The sequence below is a fragment of the Triticum dicoccoides genome, chromosome 4B (genome assembly GCF_002162155.2).
Source record: "Triticum dicoccoides isolate Atlit2015 ecotype Zavitan chromosome 4B, WEW_v2.0, whole genome shotgun sequence".
NCBI lineage: Eukaryota > Viridiplantae > Streptophyta > Magnoliopsida > Poales > Poaceae > Triticum > Triticum dicoccoides.
This window is the reverse complement of record NC_041387.1, coordinates 244,217,969-244,226,606: the sequence shown is the minus strand read 5'-3', so window position 1 is coordinate 244,226,606 and position 8,638 is coordinate 244,217,969.

Here is an 8,638-nt window from a genome sequence, read left to right as displayed (position 1 = left end):
GGTGTGTGTCGGAAAGAGTTGTGGAGAATCTGGGAGAACGACCTAAAGAAAAAAATGAATGTGCCCGGTGGATAGAATGCCGAGGGAGGGGGAGGGCGAGGAGGACATGTGCATGCACGAGAGAAAGTTAGTGGTAGCTACAAAGGTTAGAGGATTGTGTGGGTGTAAGAGACTAACAAAGATCATAATTTGATATGAAAGCGGATTCATATATTTGAATAGGAGATCATAGTGTTTTAAACATTGCATGCATGAATATAGCGGTGATACACGTGTTGTGCACATGTTATACCATAATGTGATAATGCATGGCGTTTGCAACTCACAGCTAAATGCCAAACAATCTAAACCATACTATACATCAAACAATCTCACTTTTTATTTAAATTTGTGATAATGTGCGGCGTTTGCAGCTTACAACTAAATATCTAGAAATCTAAACAATACTATATATCGAACATTCTCACATTTTATTTGAATTTGTGGTAATGTGTGGTGTTTGCAACTCACATCTAAATACTTGTAGGCGTAGGGGGCGGGGCACCGTACATAATGTGATAAACACATTATACATATGAGACATGGTTTAGATTATGAAGATCTAGCTAGAGCTAGAAATGTAATGTGATTTGAAATCAAAATAAAGTGGATTCAAAAAATCTAGTTCGAGTTCATATAGTACACGTAGTTCATATGTAACTCAAGACTAATCATGTGGTGTGCTGTGAAGATAATACACAAACGATGGTTTAACTTGACAATAATGATGATTGTAGATCTTATTAAAACAGAGAAACGAATTCAAATGCTTTGACTTCACAACAATCATTACTATAGATCTTATTCAAATTTAGTTCATATTGAAGCGGTAGTATATACGTTTGGAATGCACTAAAACGTTCATTTGAGTAGTAGGTTGCATGCATTATACACGTAGTGAAATATTTTAATTGAACATAACATGAATTCAAAGTTTTGAATGACATTTGTAGTGCACATTGATTTGGTACAGTACACGTTAGGCTTTTCCGGAAATTTCAACCCACGCCTTGTTAGCCCGAAATATTTAAGATATATCTTTGTCTTGTTGTGCTCCGACAACTCCCTCCATCTCAACCTGCGCCTTGCTATTCTGAAATTAGAACGCGCGCGAAAACTCCCACCTCCTGTGAAATCCCGACACGCAAAATGCCCGTGGTACCCCTGAACCGAAAGAACCGCCTCAAATCGGCGGGGGGTACTTTCGTAACTTACCCCACATTTTGGACAAGCGCGTCTCTAAGCCATTGTTCCCCACTGCCATCCCATCCACCCACCCATTCGTACACCGAGGCCGCAAAAACCCGCGATGAAACCCCACACCCTGCTCCGTCCGCCACCCAGCCGGAGCCTCTTCCCCGATGACGTCGTCCACAGCAACACCTCGACATCCCTTATCCACCGTACCGGATGAGGATCCTCGTCGATCTCATCGTCCCGCCAGTTCAGCCACCCCGTCCTCCACCTCCAAGGAGTTGCCCCGACGTTCCCCTCGTCTTTCGCTCCATCTCCATTCCCACACCGCCGTCTTCACTTGCACCACCGGAAGAGCATCATCATCACCGTTTCCTTGGATGAAGCTGCGACCTAATCGGCGCCACCAAAGAGGTTGTACACTAATCGCCGCATTTTCTTCTTGATTCGATCTCACGGTGCTGCCGGTGCTCGGTCCCGAGCCGACACGGCGCGGCTCCATCCACGGTGGCGTCGCCGGCCACTTCCTCCATGGCGTCACTCCCTCGGCGGTGACGTCCACATCAGTAGGAGCTGCTGCTCTACTCTTGCTCTCAGTCCCCTGCCTGGTCTGCTCTTGCTATTGCTCTTGCTCGCGCTGCTGCTCTCGCTCTTGCTCTTGCTTGCGATGCTGCTCCGATTTGGCTACACTTCAGTCGACTGAATTGACTTTTGGGTCAGTCGATTTTCAAGGGGTGAGCTCGCCTGGGTGAAGGAAGAACCAGCCGCCGCGGGCAGGTGGGCTCGCCGGAGAGGTACCCCACTATCTATCTTAGGTTTTAGGATGGGGGCGGTAGTCGCCGGCGTTGGCGGGGCGGTGGCGTGGGGATCGCCGGAGAAAAAGCTCGGCATGGGGGGGCCTAGAGGGATGGCCGAGGCAGCGGTGGACCAGCGGTGGGGAGTGTTTTCGGGGCGCGCGGGGCAGCGCACCGCCGGTCGCGGGCGGCGGGGGGCTGCTGTTTGGCCGGTGGTGGCTGGCGGCTCACGGGGGTGGAGGTTGAAGATGAACCGCAGGCCCTTGATTTTGTATCCAACGGCTGCAAAATCGACAGACCAGAGATGAAAAAGTCAGTCGATCGACGTGTAGCCTCACCTTGCTAGTGCGTTTAGTTTCGACAGCAAAATTCAATTTCGACGGTTAGGTTTAGTTTCGATAGTTAAGTTCAGTTTCGACAGTTAAGTTCAGAGATGAGCGGCTGATGTATTTTACATCTAGCACTTTGTGGTTATGTATTTTACGTCATGTATTGGAGATGCTATTAGAATTCCACTCAAGTTAATGTTGTTCATTGTCTCTCTTGTCCTGCTTCAGCCTCGGCGTCGTACAACTCACCGGAGTTACTCTAACGATGAAACCCTCCATCACAGTGGAGCAGTACCTCGGGATCCATCTCCAAACGCCTAAGATCTTCTTCCCCTCCTCCGACAGCAAAGTCAGCCGGAGCATCCTCACCGGCCAACCCAATCACTTTAAGATCGACATGGCTTCGCCAAAGAGGTTGTACACTTGTTGCATCTCTTTTTTACTCTACATGTTATATATATTGTCCACCGAGCCCACGGATTTGTTCCTTTAGTGTCTCCTTGAAAGAAAAAACGTAAGAATTTTAATTTTCACTTGTCCTCCTTTTCAAATTCCTATTCATGAAGCACAAGACTAAGAGATAGTAGCATAATAGCATTATAACCATACATTTTCTTGTGGTTTTACTTAATCTCACCATGCTTCTTTGCATCCTGTGATCTTCCAATTGTTGTGAATCAAACACCCATATTGGCAGAAATCCTGTGTTTTTAAATTCTCTATTTTGCACGTGCATTCCTATCCTATTCCTGTCTATTTCCTATCCCTGGATTGTTGGAATCCTCCAATTCAAACGAGCCCTTACAGAATTACTTCTCTTACAGATAGTTGTCAAACAAAACCTTGCGTGGTTTGTCCCGCTCCTGCTGCGCCGTCGTCCACCCCAGCTCAGCAGCTCCAACGATAGAAGGGTCCAGCACAGCAGGGATTCAGCCTCCAGACTGTCTTTCACCGCCTCAGATCTTCTTCCCCGCCGCTCGTAGCCATGAAAACTGCATTACCATCATCAACCGAGCAGATGACCTCGAGGACTACACGGATCCGCAAGAGAGGTCGCACTCTTTCGTGTCTGCTTACGTTATGCATCGCTTAATATTACAAGCTACTTTATCGTCCTATTCACCGATTAGACTCTGAGTCAGCTCCAAACTAATGGTCAAACTTGAGTTTTTAAATGGTTGTGGGGTACATATCGGGGCCGCTATCAATAGTATCTATCTACTATCTGGTTAATCTCCGGTGTCTACTATGAGTTTCATTTTGGGTGGGAAACAAACAGTAAATAAGCCATTATCTGTATTTTTTAATTGAAGCCATTATCTGCCTGCTATTATTGGTTTTGGGTCTATCCACAGGTTGCTACCATTACTCTGGATTTCTGCATGTACTCCTTACATAATCTCACTATGTTTTATTCCTATGCATGACAGTTATTGTAAACAATGGAACTGAACATGTAGAGCAAAAGAGACGAGCCTTGCATGGCAATAAAATTTCATGCAGACGTCGCTCCACGGTAGGCGCAAAGGCAGCCCCCCCCTCCACGCATTTCGGATTGTAATCGGGAGGAAGATATCTGTTCCGAGGGAGATTCAGAAGGAGAAGATAACTCCTATTTACCCCCTGAGGTCTTCGCTCTAACTTGGCATGCTTATGTTGGTTATATCATGCATATAGTGTCTTGCATTTCTTACTTTATACATCAAATATGTCATCTGCTTAGTTTAGACATCCTTTGTGCGAATGCCATCTGTTTAGTTTATTCATCTTTTATGTGAATTATGCAACGCCATCTTGTTTAGCCAGGCATCATATATGTGAATTTTGCAATGCCATCCTGCTTAGCCAGTCATCTTATATGTAAATTATATCAGGCCATCCTTTTTTTTCCGTTACATATTACATTTGTCAACAATGTTAGTACATTCAACTGCTCTTCGTGTGCATCATCCATTTGACACGGTGATGGCAAATTCTGGAGTGAAAACAAGGTCTTCAGAGCAGACTATGCTATCTGACGAAGCGCATATCTCGCTGGTTACGGATAGCTCCTCAGAGGAGGATTCAGAGACAGATGACCAGTCCTATTCCCCCCGAGGTGTATGCTCTAACTTGGCAGGGTTATGTTGCTCATATCGTGCGTATGGTGTCTCACATTGCTATGTCATTTGATTAGTTTAGACATGCTTTGTGTGAATGCCACCTGTTCAGTGTCTAATTACCATATATGTGAATTATGCATTGCCATCTTGTTGCAAGACATTATATATGTGAATTATACAATGCTATCTTGTTGCAAAGGCATTATATATGTGAATTATGCAATGCCATGCTGTTTCACCATCATCATGTATGTTAATTATATCATGCTATCATTTCTTTGTATTACATGTTCCATTTGTCGACAACGTTTGTATATTCAACTACTCTTCCTGTGCATCAGCCATTTGAAGCGGTGATGGAAGTATCCGGAGTGAAAACAAGGTATTCAGAGCAGACAATGCTACCTGCTGAAGCAGACATCTTGCTGGTTACAGAGACCTCCTCAGAGGAGGATTCAGAGACTGATGACCAGTCCTATTTTCCCCCTGAGGTCTATGCTCAAACTTGGCAGGGTTATATTACCCATGTCATGCATGTTGTCTTGCATTGCTTATTTTTTACATCATATATGGATTGCCATCCGCTTACTTGCTTACTATATAAATCATATATTTGAATTATATCATGCCATCATGTTTACATAGTACATACACATCATCTATCTAAATTATGGCATGGCAACCCATTTAATAAAGACATCATATAGTTATATCATCTCATCCTGTTTAGTGTTTACAGTCATCATATTTAGAATTATGGCATTCTATCCATGAATGTATGTGAATTATGGCATGCCAACCTATTTAATAAACACATTATATAGTTATGTCATGTCATCCTGTTTACATTATCTCATATTTTGAACTATGTCTTTCCATCTTTTTTAGTTAGCCATCATAATGTGAAATTGTGTCATGCTATCCTGTTTAGTTAGCCATCATATATGTGAAATTGTGTCATGCTATCCTGTTTGGTTAGACAACATAAATATGAATTATTTCATGCCCTCTTTTATTCCCCACTATCCATTGCACCTGTCTATCATACAATGTCTATACTTTCAATTACTTTTCTTGTTTATCAGCCATTTAAATTGGAGAGCGTGATGGCAGTATCTAAGGGAGTAACAACACAGTCTTCAGAAAAGATAGTGCTACCAGTTGATGCAGATAGAACCACGGTTGTACTTGCCCAAGGACAAGATCCACCACACATAACCCAGACTCTCACAGATTGTGCCCCTACCCAGTTGGATAGAGAACCAGCTACACCCCTTCTAACCCCAACCCCGGCAGATAGTAACCCAGTTCCAGTTGACACAGCACCGTCTCCACCATAGAGCACCCAAACACAAGCAGTTAGTAAGGGAACTATAGTGCCCAAAGCACGAGGACCACCACTCCGAATCCCAGCTCAACGCTTAAAGGAGAAGAAGATTTGTTCTCAGGTCAAGTTCTGTAGCTATGGTTCATACTCCTTTGCTCTTGCATTACTGTATTTACTCATCCCAACTATTTTCAAATTTGAAGGATGGAATTGAAACTCCAATGGTGCAACAGGTATGTTTTAAACATGTTTCTTTAACTGGTTTGCTGTTGTAACATGCTCTATGTTGATTTTAGTTTCAATTGAATAAACAGTTATGTTCTCATGTCATGCACATTACAAGTGTTGTTATTGCTCTATTATTACCCACACTTATATTCTGTCTATTCTGCTTTGTCTTGAACAAATATTATTTGAACTGTGTCTCTATCTTGATTTGGCAACAAAAACTAGAATCATATAGACCATAAAGTGACCATGGTACATAGATATATGTTTGTTTCATGCTGTTATCCTATCCACTTTACTACTGAACTCATTTACCAAAATGAGTTTCATATACAACATGGTAAACATGTGATATGTCTGCTTGTTTCTCTTTTAGAATGCGGACAAAATATTGGAGAACAGTACCGTGTTATCCAATGGTAAAGGAAGTAATGCAGATAAGGTTCCAGATAGTGAGACATCCATGTTGGTCTCCAAGAAAGCTGATAAAAACTATCTTGACGACAGTGAGGTAACCCAAAAGTCCTGTCTTGATGTAGTGTTCGAGTTACTGGCCACTACTGCTGGCACAAGCTCTTCGAACTCGCTGCCTGAATCAGTTCGTCTTCTTGAGTCTCAACTTCAAGTTGAAAGACATCGATCAGATGTGCTGCGACAGGAAGCTGAAGGACTGAGGAAGTCCCTGCAGAATTCAGATGCATATTTTTTAGTGTAACAGCAAGCGCTGGAGGATTTAAGCGCCAAACAAGAGAAAGTTAATAAGCTTGCTAAGCATCTTGCCAACATTATGGGTACCCAGGATATTGTTTCTTGAGATCTTCTGAAGTGGTTTCAGTTTTGTATTTGTTTTGCTGTGGCATTTATTTGCGCTGGTCGCCAACTTTGACAACCAGTGTATATGATATGCTGCTTTGTTCCCTATATTTGCACTGGTGGCGAACTTTGATGTCCAGTGGATGTAATATATGTAATAGCCGTGATAGCCTAGCATAAGTTGCTTGCTTATTTATTTCCTTGTTGTCTTGTTTATTTGTTTGCTTGTAGTCAATGCAGTTCTTTTTCCGCGGTTTGCTAGTGGCTGCAATAACCTATTTTTTAAAACTAGCCCACAATAACCATGGGCTAATATTTACTGTAGTGACACTGGGCCTCCTACGGGCCATAGAAACAGTGGGCCTTCTATGGACGGTAGAAACAGTAGGCCTTCTACGGGCCGTAGAAACAATGGGCCTTCTATGGGCCGTAGAAACAATGGGCCTTCTACGGGCCGTATCATCAATGGGCCTTATACGGGCCGTATGACCATAACGGGCAATCGTTAATAGGCTGTATTTGATGATGCTATGAAAACAACCCAACGTATTAACGGACCACAAACGGGCCGATGTAACCACGGGCTGAATTTGGCCCACAAGCAGAAAATGACAGTAACGGGCCGTAAGTAAACGAATGCTGGAAATGAGCCCAAGAATAAATGGGCTCTGAGAAGGCCGAAAGGTAACATTTGCTGGAAACGGCCCAACTGAATAACGGGCCCTTAATGGGCATAAAGTGATACACTGTTCATTACGGTCCAGTTTCAGCACGGGCCGTTAATGGGTGTAAAGTGATACACTGTTCATTGCAGGCCAGTTTCACCACGGGCCGTTAATAGGCCAAGAGTTACATAGGGCCTCATATGGGCCAAAAGACGTCATGGGCCATACATGGGCCAGAAGTGAAAACGGGTTGGAATCATATTGGATGGCCCAGATGACGCTACTGGGCCTAATTCGGATAGGGCGTAACGGGCCTTGGGTTAGCGGGTTGTAAATGGGCTATATGCGAACAGGCCGTTAACAGGCTTTCCATGGGTCGGCCCGCCACCTTTTGACCAAGTCAAACGGGCCGGCCTTTTCATAGGAATGGGCCTCTGTTGGGTCATGCCATGTGTCGACGTATCATAGGCGCCTTCTGTACAATGAGTGGATGACATCTGTCCCAACGATGAGCCGACACGTGTTTCCTCCAGCCAATGAAGATTTTACATGTGGAAAATCCCCACTGGTCGAGGCTGTTAATGGGTTATCGGATCCAAAACCCGACCCGATAGCTTAACGGCGTTCCGTTACGGTGGATGCCACGTGTCGGTCACCCTTGACAAAAGCACTTTTGTGACGCGCGATTTATCGTCATGGAAGTGGACACTTCCGTGATGATAATTTTGGTGATGTCATGGAACACTTCTACGACAACACAGGTATGACTATCTTAATTCTGTCATAAAATCGTCATGGATGTACATGCATGACAAAAAACGCAACCTACTGTGACAAACACGTATCATCACGGAAGTGTAATTTTTTTGTAGTGATTACCATGGGTATCAAGACTAGCATAGCTTAATGGAAATGGAAAGGATAAGTGGTGAGGTTGCAGTAGCGACTAAGCATATATGGTGGCTAACACACGCCAATAAGAGCGATAAGAGAAGCAAACAGAACGGTCGAGAAGCTAAAAGTGATCAAGAAGTGATCCTGAAACTACTTACGCACAATCATAACACAAAGACCGTGTTCACTTCCCGGACTCCGCCAAAAAGAGACCATCACAGCTATACACGCGGTTGATGCGTCTTAATTGAGT